At 38.1% G+C, this 18,781-nt stretch overlaps 1 protein-coding gene across 1 annotated transcript in view; it reads right to left on the reverse strand.

The window, feature by feature from the left end:
* INSR (insulin receptor) overlaps nt 1–18,781 on the reverse strand; it is an 84,554-nt gene that overhangs the window by 35,301 nt on the left and 30,472 nt on the right. The gene's annotated exons all lie outside the window — the stretch shown is intronic.

Genomic DNA, 18,781 nt, shown 5'->3' on the forward strand with positions numbered 1-18,781 from the left:
TTCAATTCAGTCCAAATACAAACATGAACTTTTAATTTTTGACCCCACACCGTTCACCATCCATTCTTAATTTATAATAGCTTCTATTTTGTTTCTCCAAAAAAATTAACTTCATTCCATCAGCCTCTCCTTCTTTGTGATTCTTGTTATATACTTTTATTATGAGCCCACTCAAACATACTAATATCCATTTTGGAACATGCCTTTTAGTATCTAGACTGGCAAGACCTTAATTTTGTTTACTCAACTTTAATTCTTTCAGCACAGAAAAACTGGTGATACAGGGATGGAGGGAGTGGAATGCCAATGTACATAGTTTAATGTATTTGGAGCCATTTCTTAAAGAAATAGTATCTCTCTCTTCTGTTTACCCATTTTTTTATAATCAACATACTACCAAGGAGGACATGGTTAAAATCAGAACAAAACAAGCAAAAATGTAGACTTCAGAGGAAGGACAGAATCCCTTCATAGAAAAACTAGCATCTGCCTCTTTGCTAAATAGCTATGGAGCTGCCTCCCCACCATGCTAGAAAGGAATCACATGATATCCAAACATCATTCACTGCTTCAGCTCTCTATGCTAGTCCAAAGTGAGAAGGCTCTACTGCACAGAATATTACTAATAATTCCTAACTAATAGCAAGTCGTACAGGCAAGGCTGAAGTAAAGTATACTGACATATAGAAGAAATAGCTTAGAAATAGCTAAGTAATATCTAGCTCTGAAATGTCCTTAGTTGATAATCAGGAAGAAAGCTTTTTTTCTTAAATTGGTGGGGGCAAACCATTAGAAAATATCAAAACTATTCCTTTTACCTTATAGTTGCTGCTCTCCAGAAGCTCAGGGCCACAAAAGAGACCTGCTTTAGAGGAAAAACTACTGGGTATCTAAAGCCAATAGGCAGATTTTGATCAAAATATGCATCTCAAAGCCACAAGCTTCTGGATCCACAGCCTCACATGGCTTAAAAATAGATCTTCTGAAACCACGATGGAGCTTTTCAAGAAACAGAAAAGCTTTTGAGAATAGGAAGGGCATTGAGTTTCTCACTTCTTCCATGATACTGTCAATTATAATGCAGAAGCAAGTTAACATATGTATACTGATCAAAATGCTTGTTTTCTACTACCTTCTATTGTTTGTTTTTTTTTACTTTAATCTTGATAGGATCATATAGTCTGAAATGTATTTGTGGCAGGGTGGATTTGATTTAAATCGAGTTGATTTAAATCACAATTTAAATCATGATTTAAATCACTAGTAAAAAGGCTTGATTTAAATCAACTCGATTTAAATCATAATTTTTAAAGAGCAACTGTCATCTCTGCTACTCCTTTGACCCACTGTTGACCCACCAATAGTCCCAGTGTTGCAGAATATACAGCCTCATGCTACATAACTAAGCTCCATTTCATGCTGAATAAACTAAATTATTTATATATCTTAAATAGAAAACTATCTTACGATAGATTTTTACTCCAAAAGTTTTTTATTAAAATAAATTTGATAAAAATCAAAAAAATCCGATTTAAATCAAAAAAATCCGATTTTTTTGATTTTTTTTAAAAAAATCATTGATTTTTATCCACACTGATTTGTGGTAGTTCAAATCACTAACAGGATTAACTAATAAAAAGTGGAATACAGTTTTCATTCCAATATTCTGTTCTTACTGTCCCCAAGAAAGACTTGTGAAAAGTCAGAGCAGATATCACTGCAAAATGACTCAGCCTGGAAAGTGACAGTAGTCTATAAACAACAAGAACTTAATTGATTTATTTTCCAATCCTGTGAGAGTAATAGGCAATTTCCTTGTACTTTCTTATTACGTTTGTTGCAACTGCTGGTCTGGAAGTAGAAGAGAGTGAGAGAGAAACCACATATAAGAATATTCCCGGAGCAATGCAAAATACCATCTTTGAGGTTTCAAGAAGCACACCAATAGCATTCTTCTCTGGATATTCAAATAGAGCTATAAAGCTCAGTTGGTTGTTTATGGTTAGAAGGGGCTAGCAGATACCCATATTAAGCAAAGGCACCAGATATACTTCCAAGATCTAGGCAGATGCTACCTACTTAGAGAGTCAGAATTTATCTAGAAGAAGTCTATCCTTGATTATTCATGGAGACAAATAGGAAATAGATGGTTCCTGCATGTCTTCCGTCTCTGAATTCTTTCAAAGAATATGAGCTGACTGCTATTAGTAATAAATACAAGTTAACTGAACTTATTGATCCAGCACAAACACCTTCGTGTTTGTTATTCAGCAGCAAAGATTCAAAACAACAATTAAACAGCAAATACCACTTTTCAACAGGAACTGTCTTGCTTTGAAACAGCCTTTTCCCAGCTCTGTATCCTCAAAATGTATTGTGCCCTTCTCAGAATTTCCAGCCAGCTCTCTGGCCATCTTAGCTGAGAATTTGCGAAGCTGCAATTCCAGCCTATCCAAATCATGCCTAGACAGGGAAAAATTATTTAAGGTAATTTGGAGTCTTGGAAACTGGGCAGTACCTACCATTTAACATAAATAAATAAACAGATAGATAGTAAGAGTTTGTGTCAATAGCTGGAGAAAGAGATTATTTTTTAGTCATCCCTGTCTACTCCACCAAATTCAGTTTTAACTTTAACTTAAGTAGAGACAGCTTTAAAATGGAGGATGTAGAGATTGCATGGTGCAGCAAAAGGTAGTCAAACAACTCTGGGAAAGATTTAAGAAGGCAAGACATTAGCCATCCACCATCCCAAAGGTATGTAAAGACATTTACAACACAGTCTTAGAAATCAAGTTTGCCAAGATATACATAAAACCAAGAGGAATTAAACACTAAAAAGTCCTTCTGTTTTACTTGTGCAACATGGAACATTTAATGAAGTCTGGTTTGCTATCTCCACTGCCTTGTGTGAAGAATGGCAGTGTTAGGTGAGCATCAACTTCTTAGTATTCCAGAACAGGAACACTGCAGACAGATTCATGGAATTATAAACAGGTACAGTGCACCTGAAGGCTGTTCACGGAAACAATGTAGTTCCAATGGCTAGAATTGGAATTAGAATTCACTGTTAGCTTTGAGGTCCATTTTATAGAGATCCCACCCGCAAGTAAGGACAATTTTTCTGCAGTCTGCCTGAAATCAGAAGAGAGACTGGAATAGCCAGCTGAACAGGATTTTTTATGCCTTTCAGTTAATGTGAAGAATTCTTCCAGCTACTACTAAAAAATATTTAAGTGATACTAGGAGAATATTCTATGGAAGCAAAAGCCGGAGTTTAAAGAAGCAGGATAGGAAGAATCTGAAGCTTTGGACTTTGGTATTGGAGAAGACTTTTGAGAATTTCATGGAGAGCCAGGAAAACAAATGGATCCTAGAACAAATCAATGCAGAGGTTTATTACTTGCCATTTTGGATACATTATGCAAAGACCTTACTCTCTGGGGGAAGGTTCTAATGCTGGGAAGGGTTCAAAGAAGGGCTCAAAGAAAAAGAAGAAGAGGGTGACCAGCAACAAGATAGTTGGACTCAGTTATAGTGGCAATAGGGGCATCCCTGGATCTACTCACATCAGTGATGGATTGCTACTGGATCGGGTGAACTGGTAGCGGTGGCGGCGGGAGGCTCCGCCCATCCACCCAGATGCTTTTGCACATGCACAGAAGCGTTGCACGTAAGCGCCCACCCGCCCACGAGTGAACCGGTAGCGATGGGTTTTGAACCCCGCTCCTGACCGACATGGTCATTAAGAGTCAATAAGAACTTGATGGCACATGATAAATCACTTGGAGAACACAGAACTGCCAATACGAGTTCACAAATATTCAGTACATGAAAGCAACTCCAAGTATTTGACAACACTCCCATATTCAGATATGAGGACATGGTCTCATTTTCTTGGAAGACAGTATGATATCTTCCATTGTACCCATACATATCAGTGCAAAAAATGTAGTTTGGGGAAACTTACTTCAAGTTCAAAATTCCAGATACCTAGAACCAATGTTCTGAGCAATGCCTGTGCAGTCCTACCTTAGAATCTGGATTTGCAGAGACACAAATCTCTCCTTGTTAAAGTACATAGAAATCACAAAGATGGCCAGAGATCTATCAGCAGAACAATGGTGTATTCTTCTATCCACAGACTGTTATATCTGTCTATATGTCAAATCTTTCACATATGCTTGAAACGATCATGCCTCTATTGAAGGAAGGTGATGTGAAGCTCTAACGATAAATCTATGGTTGCTCACACAGCCACATCTTCCTCAAATGAGAGAGAAATATAGATCAAAGAGACAAAGTTTAAATAGGCATATGAAGAATTCCTAAATTGCAAAGCATTCCTACATTTCAGAACTTTATACTGCAGGTTTTCCTTAGTTCCACCCCATGCTGCTATAGAACATCTGACTGGAATGAAGACAAAATAAGAGAGTTCAGAAGCAATATCTGATACACTGCAAAGTGCTACAGCAAGAACAATAATTTAGAAAACACCTGCATGCACATGGGAGCACTTAGCCAAGATCATTCAGCCCTTTATTCTCAGCAGCATTACTTTCTGGTAACCCCTAAACTGGGGTAATTTTGGCCTATGCTGATGGGATTTTATTTATGTAATGTTTGAAGCATTAGGCAACTTGGTCAAAGATTCAGGGGTCCTGCTCAGGGAAGAAAAGCCTTTGGGAAATTTTCTTAAGAATACAGTTACTCAATTTAAGGCTATTTTTTAAAAAAATACCATAATTCTGGATAAGGAAAGAGAGTGTGACAAAGTCAGAGAAACAGATAAACCATGACCAGCCTGGACAGGAGAGTAACTAGAGTGACTGGTCTGCAAACAAGAAAACAGAACATTTTAAAGCTCCAGATCCTTAGAAATCCAGGTCAGGAAATGCTTCTGACAACAGAACCGCCCTCACCCTTAGCCAATACATTGGCTGCTTGGGGTAGGAAGCCATTCAACACATTTTTCTATCTTTGCACAAAGCAAACAGATACTTAACCCCTTCGGAACACAAGAGAAGGGAAAAGCAGCCCTCTCTACCGGCTTTACACTAATACAATCTGGAAAAAAGAGATTCCTACTTTAAATCTGAGTGCATGTGTGTGTGTGTGGAGAGGGGGAGAAATGTTGGTTAAAGCCACGTTGCATTGTGACAATAATACATAAGGTCTGACAGGGGTGGTAGAGCATAATGGCAAAAAAAAAATATTGAAAGTTTGAAAGCTTTCAATTTGCTTGAAACAGCTTATTTTGGACAGAATCCACAGGCAGGATGATGAATCTGTACCTACTGTTCTAATCAAGCACTGCTGTGGTAGAAACACTGTATCTATAAGGGAGAAGTTCCCTTTGTTTTTTTTTTCCCCTCTTGCTTTATTGTATATAGAAACAATGTCTGGGCCATCCTTCCTCTGCCTCCACCCTTCAAAAATTAACAGTTGCTGTGGAAACCTTTTCCTAAATTATCCAAGTTGTGGACACAATTTCTTGGCCTTGAACGCATGTGACAGACAGATCTTCACTAGCATCACCCTAGATGTTTAGCCTCATTCTCGCTCACCAAGAATGCTTTCCTTCCTATGACCCCGGCTTCTGCAGGTTTAAAAAACGCTCTGCAAATGCAGCTAGTATTATAGAGCCTGGAAGACAAGTGACTCTCCTACAAGTGGGACAGGGTTTTATACTCTGTGCAGTAATGAATTCTTAGCTTTGATCTAAAGAGTTGGACATTTGAAATGGTTCCGAGTCAAGCACTTGTCACGCTGAGAAACAAGGTCTTCTGAGTCTCCGTTCAATTATATATTTATAAAGATAAAAATACAGGTGGCTTGTTCGGTTAGTTGGTTTTGTATAAGAGGTGAAGCAGACCAAGAGAGGTTTGCCTGGGATTTCAGGAAAGCAAGTAAAACAACGCCAAAAACATGTGTGGAGAGGAAGAAACAGGATTGGTGCAATAGTTCCATTAAAGTAAGGAGAGAACTAATGCAGCTGGTTGTGTAATACTGATTGATATAAGGGTGGGGCAGTTCCCTATTATGCCATACTGGCTCCTGGTATTGGAAAGTATTTTCAAGAACTATACTTATATCTTCCATAGAAGTTATTGATGACTCTTAGACCTCTTTTTGAGCAACAACTCCCAAATTCTGTTCATTGTGTCCAACATTTGATTCCTTGGCCACAACTAGAAGTTTCATATTTTCATGAAACTTAACCTTTACTTCGTTTTCTAATGATTTAACTTTTAAATGCACCATGAGGCAAATTTTCTGAAGTCATGAATTTTTTCTGAAAAAAATTGCCGCAGAAGATGAACTAGGGATTCCTGTTACTCTCTAATATATACAGGTAGTCCTTGATTTACAACAGCTTGCTAAGTGACCGTTCAAAGTTACAACAGCACTTAAAAAAGTGAATTATGACCAATTTTCACACTTACAATCGTTGCAAGATTCCCATGGTCACATTATTTACATTCAGATGTTTGACAACTGACCTACATTTATGACAGCTGCAGTTTCCTGGGGTCATATGATTACCTTTTTCAACCTTCTGACAAGCCACATCAATGGGGAAACCAGATTCACTTAATAACCATTAACTAAATTAACAACTGAAGTGATTCACTTACCAAATGGGGCAAAACTCATTTAACAAATTTCTCACTTAACAACATAAATTGTGGTCGTAAGTCGAGTACTACCTGTGTTTGTACACACACACACACACACACACACACACACACACACACACACACATACACACCAGCTTTGCGATTCAAATTCCCCTGGCAGGAAATCTGAGCATATTTCTACAACAGAAATCTTGGTATCAGTCCACAGGTGATAAAACTAGCGTAATTGTGAATAAAAGAAATGTCTTTCAATATTAAATAGCCTTCCTAAGCAAGGAGGATTTTTCTGTTGTTACATACACAAGAGAGCTGCCCATAGATCTTAAAAGACTGACCAATGTGTTATTTCAGTTAATTTGTTGGACTGGCACTGGAGACATCAGATTCAAGTCCTCCCTCCACAATGGAAATTCAATGGATAACTTTGATAACATTCTCCCCCAGCACAACCTATCTCGTAAGATTGTCATGACAAAGAAAAATGAGAGGAAGGAATTATATACCTGCTTGACCTACTGAACAAAGGTTGGGATATAAATCTAATCTAAACTAAACTAATAATCAAATCTAAATAAATAAATAAATATTATTGCAACAGAAAGTTATGCAACTGACATCCCCATTTTTCAGAGACAAGAAGTATGTACTCAGAAAGTCACACACACCAAAGAATGTAGTACATGAAGTTGTCTCCAATTCACAACATTTTCTATTACAATAAATCTGCCCCTCTTTAAAATATGCCTTGTTTTTCTTGTTTATTGAACACTGGTCTTTTGGCTTACATGTTGCTCTATTATTGGAAGAAAGTGAACCTACTGCTCTATAGTACAAAACTATTGAACTGCTATCATCCTATACTTCAAGATAAAGAGACTCTAATTTTTGATTTTAAAAAAGCCTTTAAAAAACACACAGGTGATTTGTCCTCAATGTTTCTTAAATGGGAACAACCGTGGAATGAATTGCCACATGTTTACTGTACACAGTGCTCTGAAAACATGAAATAGATCAAGATCTGGATTAGGCTGCATGTAGAGCAAGGAAGAGGCAATTCCTCATACATGCCAGTTTGTAAAAATGCTGTTCGAGTTTGCTCTGAGTAACAATTTTCTCCATGTAGCTATATTGTTTAATCCAGTTAAACTACCTAACATTTTCCTGCTTCAGCTTCAGGCTGTTAAAAGTGGTGGATTCTGGGGTTTCAACATCCAAGCATAAACTTCACTTACCCACTTCTTTGATTCTTTTTGTTGGCTCCAATAAAAATATTACCGTACTGTGGTTATAACATTAATTTTCCTGCTCTGAAATGCTTGCAGCAACAGCAGGTGGCCAGAAGAAATGCATGCTTTGCCATGTTTGCCTCTAACAGACAGAGCCTGGAGACAAGCAGCCCTCATTCCTATCCTGGCTAGCAAATGACACCATCACAATGTTTTAAAGGTTAATTGCTGCCGTGGAATATAAAAAAATATTTGGCTCTGGGTCAGAAAAAGCAGCATTTATATCTCTAGATGTGTTTTGAAAAAATAGCACCAACTCAACAAGCATAACTCTTTCCAAACATACCATAAACTATTTGCTCTAAAAAATTACTAGAACTTCTGTTACTGCCTTGTTTCAAGAATGCAAGATATTACCCACAAGTCTAAAAGATACATAGACCTGATAAGACACACAAAAAAGACCCCTCAAGGCAGTGAGGTGAAATTATAAGAAATATTCCAAATTTTTCAAGCAAGTACTTTTATTAGCCATTACCAAATAATAAAAATGAGTCAACCTTTCAATTCCCCAGAACTGTTTTGTCAGACTGAATGTGTGAGTTACAATGCTGTAGCCACAAAGTTTACTTTAGTCAGTTCTAAGATTAACACAAAGTCTCTCCTCATAATAGTTTGTTGGAGAATGACAAATACACATACACAAAAAGTTCAAAAGTTTTCTGGTGTCAGATTTTTATACAGACGTGTAAGAAGTAACTCTTTAAAAGTAACCCTCCATAAATCTCATAGATTTTACTGCACAAGTGATATCTTCAAACACAACATTGATGTAGAGAAGAAAAATGTGATGTACAAAATACTGTAACAGTTTCTTTTATGAATCCCTCATTTGTTATAAAGACAGAACGTGTGAAGTTTGGTTTTGACTCTTAAAGAATATGTTACTGGATACTGACCTTGTCTGTCCACGTGAAAGCTCTAGTCCTGTGATGACGAACCTATGGCACGTGTGCCACAAGTGGCACATGAAGCCATATCAGTGGGCACGTGAGTTCAGCGCCTTCTGGGCCACCCGGAAGTGGGGAAACAGGCTGTTTCCTGCCTCCAGAGGGCCTGGGGAGTGGGGTGGGGAAGGCCGTTTTCGCCCTCCACAGGCTCCTAGAGAGGCTGTGGAGCCTGGGGAGAGCAAAAAACAGGCCTACCAGGGCCACCATACCATCTCATGCCAAAAGCGGGGGGAGCGGGGGGGGGGGTTGCACGTGCGTGGGGCAGGGCACATAAAATTATGGGTGTGGGCACACTCACGTGACTCCCCCCCGTGCTCCCCCCGCTTTTGGCACACGATGGCAAAAAGGTTTGCCATCATTGCTCTAGTCCCATCATACCAAAAGCCATTTTTAGAGGATAGGTTTCCCCAAAGGTTACAGCACTTTTGCTTGTAATCTAGAAAAAAAATAGTCATGCTAGATGCCATTTCGACTGCTGCTAGTCTTAAAAGTATTAGCAGGAGAATTAAGAGAGAGGAGATAGGGAAACCAAAATTTTGATGGCAGATGATAGCTTTACTTTTGAGGGAGGGAGGGAGAGAGAGAGGCAGTGGTGGGATTCAACTGGTGTAACAGCTGGTTCACTGAGCACGCACAGTGCGTTTGGAAACAGCTCTAAAACTTACCTTCTACTGCAGCCCTGGTGAGTAAAACAGCTGAAGCGTGGCCATTCACTCTGGCACGCTAATAGGCTGGGCTTCAAACAAAGGAAATATAGGTCGGTATAGCACAGGGGTGGGCGGGGGGGCCCAGCTGATCGTCAGAGCGAACCGGTTTGCTCTCAGCTGATCGTCGGAGCTAACAGTTCGCCCAAACAGGTCCGAACCGGCTGAATCCCACCCCTGGAGGGAAGGAAGGAAGGAAGGAAGGAAGGAAGGAAAGAAGGAAGGAAGGAAGGAAAGAGGAAACAGTACACACTGCCATTTTCAAAATATTGAATGAACTGTCAAAACAAAATCAAGTGAGAATACTGCCCTTATATATGTGGGTTATGTCTGGAATTACTGGGAGTTTGTAAGGATTAAGAAGCAACTAGAATGTCAGGGAAGGTTTATATACTTCAGAGAAATTTCAAATATGTATCACAAGAAAAGCAGTGTATACAACTGAAGAACTCTAGTTGGGAAAAATGAGTCTGCAAGAAACCTAGATGGTTGCTATGAAGGATATGTGCTGTTGGGACCACAACATGTTTCAGCTGAGCCAAAATTGGATCTATACTAACATTACAAAAGAAACAAGCCTGACAAATGGTGAGAAGAAAAAGAGAGCTATTATGTGGTTCAGAGATCCAGCTGTAAAACTAGAAAATCATCCAGTAAAACAAAGTTTCTTGAGCAAAAAACAAAGAATGGGATCCAGATTCATTAACCACAGCTTTCTGTCATGTTTGAGAGCTCACATAAAGATTACAACTGATTAAAAGGACTTTGAAACCAGTGTAATGCAAAAAATAGCTCAAACAAGCAGATCTCTGGGTTTGTTAGGTATTCCTTAATGAAGTTACATCCTCCCCCTTCCCAGTTCCAGCTTTCCTACCCACATGCTTACTTCAAAACTTTCTGCACATTTTCCAAAATGTCAAAATGCTCTGTACAGACTTTAGTAAAACAAAAACACCCCTCAGTAACCTTTTTTTAAATTCTCAGCCAGTAATTTTTATTTATAAATGTTAGGGACGTAACACCAAACACGATCCTTTTGAATTGTGTGCAAAAAAACATTTCATGTTTATTCAGGAAACAACAAGATTAACCCAGCAGGTGTCTCTTTCCCAGACTTGACCACTTATAAGTAAAATAAACACCACCACCCTCCTCTCTGAGAGAAGAACTATGATCTTTGATTGAAAGAGCTATGCAGCTTTCAGTTCTCCAAGTGCTATTGCTTACATGGACAAAATTGCACCACCTACAGTTCTGGCAGGCAATCTTGGGAATTGCTAGCTCCTCCCCCTAAAAAAAAAAACATACTGAGGAAAAAGAATGTAAAAAGAGGACCCCCCAAAACAAGTTTCAGAAAACTGGGTAAACTTCTGGTCAACTGCCTACTTATATTGGCAGAAAACCCCAAAAGTGGAAAAGAAAATTAAATTGTATGTTATGAAGAAAGCCACATCTTGAATAAAAGAAGAAGCACCTTATGCAGTGCACTGTAAACATATTTTGCAGTACTCCCTAGTTATTTTCAATTGTTCTCAATCCAGCATCCCTACTGGACTGAATTGAGGTTTTTTTTAAAACAACATCAAGATCCTGTTTCCAGGGTGTCGTATCATACATGCAATGGAAAAATATTTCTGCCAAAGAGTCTACAATCTAGAGGCCTGCTTTGTAACATTTGGAGTAGAGGAATACAATTTACTAAATGTTTAAAGTTCAGGTCATTTTACCCTACTTCCTGCCGCTATTCTTTCCTTCAACTTCCCTGGCCTGTTCATATGACTGTGTAGAACTCCAATGCTAGATCAAAAGTTCCCTGGTAACTACTGAAAATGCCAACACTCAAAGAAAATAATCATAATAATGGCACTCCAAACTTGATTTCCCAGTACTCTGCTCCTCACTTAGAATTTTCCTTGAGGAAACAAGCAGGCAATCGCCAACCACAAGGAAGAGACTCAAGAATATAGAACATAAAAATAATTAAAATAGGATGGGACTGCTTGCTGCCTTAATTAGCCCAGTGTTGTATCTGCACCTCTTGCAAATTCTTGGGCTTTCCCCACTGCTGAGTTGCAGTACTTTTCACCAATCCTTAAGTCAGCAAAAAAAAAAAAAAAAAACCAACAACCACCACCCTACACTATACCAGCATAACATTTTCTATCTCCAAAGCCCATCCGTATTCTGACTGTATTGCCTTTCATTCACTGCACTCACTTGGTTTCCCTCCAAAGTGACACCACTACAGGACAATTTAAGGGCAACTTAAACCTGACTCATTCAATGGCTGGGGACAAGCCAAAGACTATCATGGGGACATGTAGAAACAATAAATTGCAAGGGCACATTTGTACCATGGTCAGGTGCAAATGGAAAACGGTTTCTGTGTGTCATTCTATCTTATACAAGATACTACAGTATGTGTTCCCATTATGCATCTGTTTTTCCATCATGCCTGCTCTGCTGACTCCTGAACTGCAGGAGAACTAAAATTGCTAAATTTAAAAGACAGCTACCAAATAGAAAAGATTGGACTGTCATTTGTCAGAAATGGTATAAGGTCTCCTGCTTGAGGGGGAGGGGGGAGGAGGAGGAGGGGGGGTTGGACTAGATGACCTATAAGATCCCTTCCAACTCTGTTAATCTGTTAGATCCAGCCATTGTAGGATGATTTTGGAAAGGAGAAATTGAGTAACAAAACACTGCGAAACAGCAAAGGCTAACAAATACTACCTATTGTCTCCAAGTAAGAGCAGGTATTTTCTGATAGGTACTAACTAGAGTAGCACATGATGGCTTTGTGTGTGTATGTGGCATTCTTGAAGCAGCCTATTGTATTCAGCATTCAGCCGTCTACTGCCAGGCTGCTGCTGAGGTTTTATTCTGATCTCAACCTTTTTATTCCATTTACCACTGGAGTATCCTCAGCATCTTGGTAAAAAGAAAGCAACTCTACTTTCATGGAAAAAACTACTAAGATTGTGGCACTTTCCCATCATCCTTTCTCCATTAGTCATTCTGGAAATTATACAAAGTGGCATGCATATTTGTGCATCATTATGCATTGTTATCTGCCTAAAAGCAGGCAACATAGAAAATTATCAAGAACTGGTAGAATTCATAAGATACTTGAACAACATCTAACAAGGAAGGCACATCTTTCACGAAGCATCCCCCAACAGTGGAGGCAAGAGAGTAGACAGACTGACCATATTGGTCTCCTGGTTTAAGAGCAGAGGGGAAAGGTTCAGAGCCACATACTTATGCTAGTAGTGGGATACAATAAAAGAGCGACTATATAAAACTCTAGTCATTACTTTTTAATCTGAATATATAACAACTACTTACTGAGAGCTTATACGCTGCTCAGAATCAGCAGTTTTTAATAGTAAGCCCTGCAAACAATCGTTAACAAAATATTATTTTTCTTTCTCCCTCATGATTCAGCCAGTGACGTTTTAAAATTCACAGAACAGCACGTGTATCTGCAGTTCTTGGACTAATTGACAGTTGGAAAGATATTGGCTCCGGAAGATCTAAGCAGGTGTGGGGAACTCATGGCTCTCCGGATGTTGCTCAACTGCAGCTCCCAGCAGCTTCAGCACAGCAGTGTCAATTGCAAAGCATACTGTACTGAAATTACCCTGTAGCAGTTTCTAAGGGCCTTATAATCCTACAACACTGCCTTGTGGGTTTGTTTGTGTGTGTCCATGTGTGTGTCCATGAAGGTCTATGTATGTATGTTGATTTGGGGGAGGGGGGGAGAAAACCAGGCAGGCTTTCTTGATTTACTGAAAACTTTGTAAGTCAGGGATGTCAAATTTGTGTTCGATACGGTGGCGTTATGTAACGTAACATGACTTTTTTCCCCTTCACTAAACTGGGTGTGGGCAGCTCATGATGCATCCGGCCCGCGGGCCGCGGGTTTGATAGCCCTGTTGTAAGTGAAATATTGTGGTGTTATTTAAAGTGCCCAGGTTTATTTTTCTCATCCTTTATCTTCAGTTGAAATTTTATTGAGACAGTATATCAGGATTGTTATGTTATGTTTCAACCAGGGTGGATAAAAATCAATGATTTTTTTTAAAAAAATCAAAAAAATCAGATTTTTTTGATTTAAATCGGATTTTTTTTTATTTTTATCAAATTTATTTTAATAAAAAACTTTTGGGGTAAAAATCTATCGTAAGATAGTTTTCTATTTAAGATACATAAATAATTTAGTTTCTTCAGCATGAAATGGAGCTTAGTTATGTGTCATGAGGCTGTATATTCTGCAACACTGGGACTATTGGTGGGTCAACAGTGGGTCAAAGGAGTAGCAGAGATGACAGTTGCTCTTTAAAAATTATGATTTAAATCGAGTTGATTTAAATCAAGCCTTTTTACTAGAGATTTAAATCATGATTTAAATTGTGTTTTAAATCAACTCGATTTAAATCAAATCCACCCTGGTTTCAACTGCCATCAGAAAATTTCCTCTACCCCACTTCTTCTCTACGGCAATGAGGAAAAAAGACAATCCAGCAAGGTGGTCATTTTCTGCAAATTGATTTCTCAGAGCTTAAAGTAGTTTCTAAACAAAGAAGCAGGCTGCAATCATTCGGATGTAATTAGTTGGACCAATGTCCTTTGATGCTGTCTGATCCGTAATCTACTATTATTCAGTCTCTAGGTACTAGCCTGAATGGAATTGATGTACATCCTATGAGCTACTTTAAAAAAGTGTACAAGGGGTACACTCACATTTTAGAGTAAACTAAACATGCTAAACGACAAAATACACAAAAGGCACTTTCATTTTTATGAGACATATTTTAACAGTAAATCCCCATCCACAATTACATAACAATTTTAATTAGTGTAACTGCTGTATTAAATTGTTATCTGATCTGAATGACTGATCATAGGCCATCAAGTCAGTGTTAACTTTGGTGAAGACAAAGACAGATAATTCCAGAACCATATTAGGGTTCTTCAAGGTTTCCAATGGGGCACTTATCTTGCTGTTGTTGAGTCCATCCACCTTGCTGCTGATCATACTCTTCTCTTTTCTTTCATGGTTCCCCTGACAGGCTTCTCAAGAAAGCTAGGTCTTCATGCAATACTTACTTATTTATTATACTTCATATTAGTTAACTATCTATCTCCCTCAGAGGGGGGCTCTGAGTGGTGTGCAATATCAGCAATAAAATTAAACATTTAAATCAGAATAATTTAGGATTAAAAGTTTTAAAATTATAAAAATAACATTTTAAATGATAAAAACAACAATTTCAGAAGGTGAAGAATTCCAAGATGGGAGATTAACTTGTAAATACAGGCAAAGGGGAGGTTCTCATGGCGCCAGCCCACCCCATGGTTATGTGGGCCTCTGTGTCTTCTTTGCAAGCTACACAACCAAATTTTGATACAGCATTTGATAAAGTTGACCATAGTCTCTTTGATCATGGGAACCTTGTGGGATGGATGGTCCTGCTACGAGATGAATTTGCAGTTGATTAAAATATAAATCAAATTAAAAAAAAAACAAAACTAATGTGTGGTCAGTAATAGATCTATTATACCTGAAAAGAGATATGCAGGGCCTCATGATTTGGTCCTGGGCCCAATGCTGTTCAATATGTTTATGAATGATTCAGATGTTGACATTTCTACTGTATAGAATTCTAGTACACTCCTTCCACCATTATTTGATTTTCTTTGTATTGGTTACTATTGGTCCACTGATCCTTTAACATACAAATTCAAGGCTGGCACCTCCTTCTGAGTTCAGAGATCTTTTTGAAGATTTGCCTTGTTTTTCTGTATGTATTTCCTTTATCAGGAACAAATGTCACTATAATATTGCTTCTTGTCTCTAACAATTCTCTGAAATTCTTTTTTGAGTTCCTTCCTCAGATCTTAAGTCTCTCTTGGCTTTGGCTTCTCTTCTTTTCTTGGTAATTTCCACCACCTGTTCTGATATGTGCTCCTTTCAGGGGTTGGGGGAGGTTGTCAGTCTATTTTCACTTTCATCTTTAATAATTATTTGATTTGATTCCACAGTTCTTCTGGTTCCCTAACAATGATGGTCAGGACTTCAAAGCAATTCCTGGTGTTCTTTTTGAAAAGGGCTCAAGATACTATCATGAAAACTAGCCACTTTTGTTCTTCTGCTTTACGATGACTTGAAACTTGCATGAGTTTGTAATCTGTTCCAGAGTTCCAGCCTTTCCACCTTCCGGTATTAATAATATAGTCAATTTCTGTGTGATGATGATGACCATGTATATAAGCATCATTTTAATTGCTTGACGAATGTGTTAGCAATTAAGAAATCAATGCATCTGCAGAAACTACCATAAATCTGTAGTACAGAGCCTGTAGTACAGTGGACTAAAGCACTGTTATTAACAACTGCTGCTTGCAATTACTGCAAGTTCAAATCTCACCAGGCTCAAGGTTGACTCAGCCTTCCATCCTTTCAAAGGTAGGTGAAATAAGGACCCAGATTGTGGGGGCAATAAACTGACTTTGTATAAATATACAAAAGTATGAAGGCTATTGCTTAACACATTGTAAGACGCCCTGAGTCTCCGGAGAAGGGCGGCATATAAATTAAAGCAAAAAAAAAAAAAAAAAAACCATTCCTCTGCCTCGTTCTGGTTTCTGATTCTGATCCATATATTTTATACTATATTTACTTCTTCACTATTTCCAACTTTAGCATTCCGGACTGCAAGCATTAGCAGCAGACTTGCTTGCATGTTGTCAATTTCTGATTGAACTTGACCGTTAAACTCATATATCATTTATTCTATATCACTGGTTGTAGCACTGGTTGTTGAATAATTATATTAAATGGCTGTATGCAAAATCATATATTCATTGACTGTATTGTACTCAAGTACTATCTTTATTACATCGTTCCTGACAATGAAAGCAATTCCATTCCTTCTTTGTTCTTCATGTCCAGAGTATGTTTCTTTTTACTGAAAGTGTCCAATTCCAGTCCACTTTAATTTGCTGATGCCTCAGATGTCAATATGTAATTGATTCATTTCATCTTTCACTGTATTAAGGTATTCCATGCTAGTGCCTCTCGCATTCCATGTTTCCATTGTAATTCTGCCTCCGGTTCAGATTTTCTTTCCCTACATGATAACATCAACAAAGAGATGCCCCAAAGGTTTTAAACTAGCCACATAATAAATACCATTGGTTCTCTGAAAACAACCTCAGCTCTTCCTCAATAGCACACTGAGTGCCATCTCACTTGAGAGGCCCTTCATCCAGCTCTGTATTGTTAGTCACTTCATTTGCCTGTCCATGTGGTTTGCTTGATAAAATGTAAAGTTAGTTTACCATTGTCTCTCCCACACAATATTAAATGCCTTTGTTGTTGTTAATCAAGAGATTATCCGCCTCCAGCATCTTTTAAATAAAAGTTTATTAAATTTCAGAAAAGTTATTGCTGTCTGATATAGGTGCCTGCTTGCTTAACTGGACAGCCGGAATGACCTTCATGCTTAAATGACCCTGGAGGGAGTCCGTACATACTCTTGGTGTATATTCCCGGCATTCTTTTCTGATCCTTCCCAGGAATACCTCCACCACCATGATGAGGCAGCATAGCAAGACTTGAAGGGGGTGGGTGGATTATCTCATCTATGATCTATTAAAATTATTTGAAAACATGAATTCTACATATATTGGCAAAGCTGCTAAAAACTGAAGTATGCACATACAGACCCAAAAACATAATCATATTTATCTGATGACCAGTTTTTCAGGAAATGGAATAGTAAGGAGAAAGTTCTAAACATTTCAGGTCAAGCAATCAACACTAACAACAAGATGCTCTGATGCAAATACTAACAACACCCATCGCAATTCTATAGCAATGTTATAGAATATAACAGTGTATATAACAATATAGCAGTGTAGCAGCAAAATATTAGTCCAGGTCTCTACTAAGCACTGGTGAACAAGATAGAATGTTATTATTTTTCCATGGACTGACAAAGATGGAGAAAGAAGATAGTCTGAAGCTTTTAAAAATGCAAAAGTAAACAACATGCAGTGGGTTACAGCAGAATTAAGCTTAGAAACCATACCTTTTAAACCAAGCCATACTACAGTCTATTACACGCTACAGTGTATTAAATTGCTTTTATTTTTAAAAGAATGTCTAAGCGAGGTTTCTTTACAATGCTTCATAGCTACTGAGTTAGGAAGGAGAGCAACAGTTGTCTACACCATACTGATGTTGAGAAAACAAAATATTAGAAATGGTAAAGGTGAAATATTTTTCTTTTTAAATGAGTGTAATTTCAGTTTTATTTCTAATAAATCCAGATCCCCTTTGGTATGTGGCAGCCTTTTTGGTTTTTTTTACCACACTTTTGTTCTTATCAACCCAATAAGTAATTGCAAACCCACTACAAACTATAGATTTATACAAGCATAATAAGTGGGGAGAATGTATATGTCTGTTTTCTTCTCACATATGTTCATCACCCGGTCATCAAAAGAAGAGGTTTGATGTTAATGGAGCCTCTTCACAAGAATGTAATCTTGTATCAGGCAAAAGGGAAAAAAAACATCTGCCTAATCTTCTGTCACGACCTAATTAAGCAATGTTTGAAGCCTGCTTTCTTTAGAGTTCCCCTGCTAAAAATAAAGGCAAGGAAAAGCCAGCACTCTGGAAATGATATTCAAAACAAACTGACCCACAGTAGCCAAAGTGGCCTTTGAACCTACTTGGCATCACTGTCCTCGACACATCTGACAGCCAAAGAAAATCCATAGTTAGGGTGTAACATTTATTTCTCAAGACAAGATATAAGAATCAGTTGGTGGAGAATAAAATGACAGGATGTACAGACGTGACATCCAATCTGACCATGTCAAAATATGAAATTGAGAATAAAAAGAATCATATGGCTAGTCGGCAGCATTTGTCTTATAATCACATTTATAGGCATTCAGGTTCCTTGTTCGCATTTGCTATTCACTCTCTAGCATCATAAGATGGGCTGAAGGCTAAACTGTACCAAGCAACTATAGCACTACAAAGATGTTAGAGGGTATCCTTAGAATTTAAAGAAGTTGGTGAACTGAGCTTTGCTATTGCTATCCACAAACCTCTTTGAATAGGTGATCACTTATTCAACTCATAAAGAAGTCACTTCATTGTAGTGCATAAAGACTGC

This window comes from Pituophis catenifer, unplaced genomic scaffold (genome assembly GCF_029215685.1).
Source record: "Pituophis catenifer annectens isolate HBS135680 unplaced genomic scaffold, rPitCat1.0.hap2 SCAF_1, whole genome shotgun sequence".
Lineage (NCBI taxonomy): Eukaryota > Metazoa > Chordata > Lepidosauria > Squamata > Colubridae > Pituophis > Pituophis catenifer.